The sequence below is a fragment of the Arachis hypogaea genome, chromosome 14 (assembly GCF_003086295.3).
Source record: "Arachis hypogaea cultivar Tifrunner chromosome 14, arahy.Tifrunner.gnm2.J5K5, whole genome shotgun sequence".
Taxonomy (NCBI): domain Eukaryota; kingdom Viridiplantae; phylum Streptophyta; class Magnoliopsida; order Fabales; family Fabaceae; genus Arachis; species Arachis hypogaea.
Genome location: NC_092049.1, coordinates 74,263,957 through 74,270,041, shown reverse-complemented (window position 1 = coordinate 74,270,041; position 6,085 = coordinate 74,263,957). Strand labels below are relative to the sequence as shown.

Here is a 6,085-nt window from a genome sequence, read left to right as displayed (position 1 = left end):
TTTGGGGCATTTTTGACCCCTTTTATTGCATTTTTTTCTATATATATTTATTTCTTTTATTTTTCTATTTCTTTTTCTACATACATATTTTTTTCTTTATCATTTTTTTCACAAAAGTATATACAAACGTATCAATGCATATGGTTTTACATATTTAATGCATAAGCACGTACCCAATCCCATGATTTTCAATAAAGATACAAAATACACTTTTACCTCAACCAATGTCCCAAGTTTCCCATACCAAAATGATACACACCCTAACTAGCCTGAGCTAATCAAAGATCCAAATTAAGGGACATTTATTATTTTTTACTTAGGGGTAGTGATGTGCTAAAATTAAGAACAAAAGGGATTAAATAGGCTCAAAATTGGCTAACAATGGTTGATGAAAGGTAGGCTATTTGGGTAAGTGAGCTAAATGAAATGATGGCCTCAATCATATAAATGCATGTATACATGGAATAATGGACATAAAGAATCAAACAAATCAAATATTACAATCATAGAAAGAGAATAATATACACAAGAATGAAAATAAGTGGTTATATGATGTAACCACACAATTGGGCTCAAAACTCACATGCTTGTATTCTTAGCTCAAAAACCATGTTCCAAAATAAATTCTTCAAGCAAGTTCAACAAATTTTTTTTTCAAATTGGTAGGGTGCCCTAAAAATAGTTTCTTGGAAAAGAAATCATCACCTTAACCAAGTAGTCCTAACATAAAAAGAAGTGGTGAAATATTACAAATTCTAACTAACATGCACTCTATCATGCAATGCAACAACTAGCTAACACTGGTGTTGAAAAAGAAAATTGTTACCCATGGATATCGGTCGAACGACCTCCCCACACTTGAAGATTGCATTGTCCTCGGTGCATGGAAAGAAGAGCAAGGTGGATGGGTTGCTACAACTGATGAGCTTCCTCAAAGGATTGTGTGGGTAGACTTTTTTGTTGCCCCATTTAGAAGTTTTTCCTTTTCTTCTTTTGGTGGCCAACCTAAAAGGAAATAAAACAAAAGAAAATTAAGCCTACAACAAAGATATCAAAGCAATAGAACATAGGCGGGGGCTGATGCCAAATAAGAGTAGGGTTCACACTACGTGTTAGCTACGCACGTAAGTGAGAAAGCAGTATAGGAAAAGGGCATATCAACTAATACTTGATGCAATAGTAAAATCAGAGCATGAGCAAATTACATGAAAAGCATCAAGTTCAAGCAAGAATGGACACAAACAAAATTAGTGTACAAAAACAAAGAATAATGAGTTAGGAAGGACTAAAGCACTAATCTTATGTGTGGAACAAATATTACAATTAATGCTAAACAAGTCATGAAGCATCAAAATAAAGCAAGAAATTCTCAACAGTTGAGTAGGAGGATCCAATACCATTATTAAAATAAGAAATTTAGAAAAGAAAATAAGAACAAGCTATAAAGACAAAATTAAAATGCAATGAATAAAAGTATGCAAATGCAATAAACAAAAGAAAATGAAATTTTTTTTTGTTTTTTTATTTATTTATTTTTATTTAATTAATTTTTTTTTTTGACATGGAAAAGAAGAAAGTAAGAAAGGAAGAGGAGAGAAGAAAGAAGAAGAAAAGAAAAAGGAAGAAGAAAGAAGAAGAAAGGAGAAGAAACAGGGCGCGAGGCGATGCTTACTTAAGCGTGGATTGCAGGAAGGACAAGCGACGCTTACCACGCTTAAGCGTGGAATGCAGAAAGTGCAGGTGACGCGTAAGTGATAAGCAGATAATTTATACCCTTTTTGGCATTGTTTTTACATAGCTTTTAGTATGTTTTAGTTACTTTTTAATATATTTTTATTAGTTTTTATAGAAAAATCACATTTCTGGACTTTACTATGAGTTTGTATGTTTTTCTGTGATTTCAAGTATTTTTTGGCTGAAATTGAGGGACCTGAGCAAAAATATGATTCAGAGGCTGAAAAAGGACTGCAAATGCTGTTGGATTCTGACCCTCCTGCACTCAAAGTGGATTTTCTAGAGCGCGCGATCTTAATTGCGTTGGAAAGTAGACATCCTGGACTTTCCAAACATATATAATAGTCCATACTTTGCTCGAGATTTGATGGCCCAAACTGGCATTCAAAGTCAGTCTAAAACATCTTGGCGTAAAACGCCCAAACTGGCACCAAAGCTGGCGTTTAACTCCAGGAACAGTCTATGCACGAAAAAGCTTCAATGCTCAGCCTAAGCACACACCAAGTGGGCCCCAGAAGTGGATTTCTGCACTATCTGCACTTAGTTACTCATTTTCTATAACCCTAGGTTACTAGTTTAGTATAAAAACTACTTTTAGAGATTTATTTTGGAGTTTTTGATCAATCTTAGGTTATCAGAGACCATTGTACACGTTTGAGAGGCTGGCCTCACAGCCATGCCTAGACCTTTCACTTATGTATTTCCTACAGTGGAGTTTCTACACCCCATAGATTAAGGTGTGGAGCTCTGCTGTTCTTCATGATTAATGCAATTACTACTGTTTTCTATTCAATTCACGCCTACTTCTTCTCCAAGATATACTCTCATACTTAATTCAGTTAAGTCAGAATGAAGGGGTGACCTGTGACAATCACCCAATCTTCGTTACTCGCTTAGCCAAGATCCGCGTGCCTGACAACCACAAAGCGGTCTACATGATGTTTAACGTAGTCATTGGACGATAGCTGGAGTATATTCTCTTGGATATCTAATACACGGATCGATTCCATGAGATTAGTATCTTTGAGGTATAGGCTAGAATTATTGGCAGCCATTCCTAGGATCTAGAAAGTCTAAACCTTGTCTGTGGTATTCCGAGTAGGATCCGTGAAGGGATGACTGTAAAGACCTTCAAACCTGCGAATGTTGGGCGCAGTGACAGTGTGCAAAAGGACAATGGTTGGAAGAAGGCAATAGGAAAGCAGAGGTTCAGAAGCAACAAAGCATCTCCAGACGCTTATCTGAAATTCTCACCAATGAATTACATAAGTAACTTTATCTTATTTTATATTTTATTCATATTTTAATTCTCAAAACCTCAAAACCATTTGAATCCGCCTGACTGAGATTTACAAGGATGACCATAGCTTGCTTCAAGCCGACAATCTCCGTGGGATTAACCCTTTCTCACGTAAGGTATTACTTGTACGACCCAGTGCACTTGCTGGTCAGCTGCACGGAGTTGTGAAAAAAGTGTGAGAACACGGGGATTGTTCGAGTTTGGACAACTAACGGTTCATCTTGTTGCTCAGATTAGGTAATTTTATTTTATATTTAAGCTTTTTATTTTTATTTTCGAAAAATTCAAAAAAAAAATAGTTTTTGAAAAATTTATATTTTGTTCTTCAGAATTTTTAAGATTGAATTCTAGAGTTTCAGATGATATGTGAAGCCTGGCTGGCTGTTAAGCCATGTCTAATCTTTTGGACTGAGGCTCTCACTTATCACTGCAGGAGCTTTTTGATTCCCATCAATTTGGCTGTTGTATGTAATTCTCTGCTGAAGCTTGGCTGGCCATTTGGCCATGTCTAATCTTTTGGACCGAAGGTTTCACATAAAGCTTAGCTGGCTATTTAGCCATGTCTAAATTATTGGACCGAAGCTTTAGACTAACATTGCATAATTCCTGGAATTCTTATTAAAAATTTTGAATTTCTTTATTCTCTTTTCCCAAAATAATTTTCGAAAAATACAAAAAAAAATTTCAATAAAATCATAAAACCAAAAATATTTTGTGTTTCTTGTTTGAGTCTAGTGTCAAATTTTAAGTTTGGTGTCAATTGCATATTTTTAATTCTCACTAAAATTTTCAAAAATTCATGCATGTGTTCTTCATAATCTTCAAGTTGTTCTTGATGATTTTTCTTATTTGATCTTTACATTTTCTTGTTTTGTGTCTTTTCTTGTTTTTCATATGCATTCTTGAATTATTAGTGTCTAAAGTTTAAAAATTTTTAAGTTTGGTGTCTTGCATGTTTTTCTTTTCTTAAAAATTTGTTCTTGATGTTCATCATGATCTTCAAAGTGTTCTTGGTGTTCATCTTGACATTCAAAGTGTTCTTGCATGCATTATTAGTTTTAATCCTAAATTTTTATGTTCTGCATCATTTTGTTGTTTTTCACCTTCTTCATTAAATTCAAAAATAAAAAATAATATCTTTCCATTATTTTACCAATAATTTTCGAAATTTTGTGTTAATTTAGTCAAAACTGTTAAAATTTAGTTGTTTCTTGTTAGTCAAGTCAAAATTTCAAATTAAAAATTCTATTTTTTTCAAATCTTTTTCAAAAATCAAATCTTTTTTCAATTTTTCGTAATATTTTCGAAAATTTAAAAAAATTGATTTCCAAAATCTTCTTCTTAATTTCATTTCATATTTTTGAAATTAATGCTAACAATTAATATTTAGATTCAAAAATTTCAAGTTATTACTTGCCTATTAAGAAAGGTTCAATCTTTAAAATCTAGAATCATATCTTTTATTTTCTTGTTAGTCAAGTAATCAACTTTAATTTTCAAAATCAAATCTTTGTAATTTCCTTTTCAAATCTTTTTCAAAATAAATTTCAATCATATCTTTTTCAAAATCAATTTCAAAATCTTTTCTAACTTCTTATCTTTTCATAATTGATTTTCTAATCTTTTTCAATTAACTACTTGATTTTTTTGTTTAATTTTAAAAGTTTACTATTTTTTATCTTTTTCAAAATCACCTAACTACTTTTCTCTCTCTAATTTTTGAAAATCCCTTATCACTTTTTCAAAATTCCTTTCAATTAACTAATTATTTTAAATTTTAATTTTACTTTTATTCTCTTTTATAATTTTTGAATTCTAACTAACAATTAAAATAAAAACAAAAATATTTTTCTTTTCTATTTAATTAAATTTGAATTCTTCCCCCTCTCATCTCTTTCTATTTATTTATTTAATCACTAACACTTCTCTTCTTAAAATTTGAACCCTCTCTCCTTCTCTGTGTTCGAATTTTTCTCTTCTCATTCTTCTACTCTTCTCTTCTTCTACTCACATAAAGGAATTCCTATACTGTGACATAGAGGATTCCTCTTCTTTTCTGTTTTCTTCTTTTTCATATGAACAGGAGCAAGGATAAGAACATTCTTGTTGAAGCTGATCCGGAACCTGAAAGGACTCTAAAGAGAAAGCTAAGAGAAGCTAAAGCACAACACTCTTGAGAGGACCTGACAGAATTTTTTGAAAAAGAAGAAGAGATGGCCGAACCCAACAACAATGGTGGAGATGCAAGAAAGTTGCTTGGTGACTTTATTGCACCCTCTTCTGACTTCTGTGGAAGGAGCATCTCAATTCCTGCAATTGGAGCAAACAACTTTGAGCTTAAGCCTACATTAGTTTCTCTAATGCAACAGAATTGCAAGTTTCATGGACTTCCATTGGAAGATCCTCATCAGTTTTTAGCTGAATTCTTGTAAATCTGTGACACTATTAAGACCAATGGGGTTAATCCTGAGGTCTACAGACTTATGCTTTTTCCCTTTACTGTAAAAGACAGAGCTAGGACATGGTTGGACTCACAACCTAAAGATAGCCTGAACTCTTGGGAAAAGTTGGTCAATGCTTTCTTGGCCAAATTCTTTCCACCTCAAAAGTTGAGCAAGCTTAGAGTGGAAGTCAAAACCTTCAGACAGAAGGAAGGTGAATCCCTCTATGAAGCTTGGGAAAGATACAAGCAATTGATCAGAAGGTGTCCTTCTGACATGTTTTTAGAATGGAGCATCATATGTATATTCTATGATGGTCTGTCTGAATTGTCCAAGATGTCATTGGATCACTCTGCTGGTGGATCTCCTCATCTGAAGAAGACGCTTGCAGAAGCCTAGGAACTCATTGAAATGGTTGCAAATAACCAGTTCATGTACACTTCTGAAAGGAATCCTATAAATAATGGGACAACTCAGAAGAAAGGAGTTCTTGAGATTGATACTCTAAATGCCATATTGGCTCAGAACAAAATATTGACTCAGCAAGTCAATATGATTTCTCAGAGTCTGACTGGAATGCAAGCTGCTTCCTGCAGTACTAAAGAAGCTT

General features: G+C 33.2%; 1 non-coding gene across 1 annotated transcript; it reads right to left on the bottom strand.

Annotated features, from left to right (window-relative positions):
• Positions 1-5,649: 5,649 nt before the first annotated feature.
• On the bottom strand, positions 5,650-5,753 carry LOC112745993 (small nucleolar RNA R71). Its single transcript, XR_003173894.1, has one exon. It is a non-coding gene; the product is annotated as a small nucleolar RNA R71 (small nucleolar RNA).
• Positions 5,754-6,085: the final 332 nt, after the last annotated feature.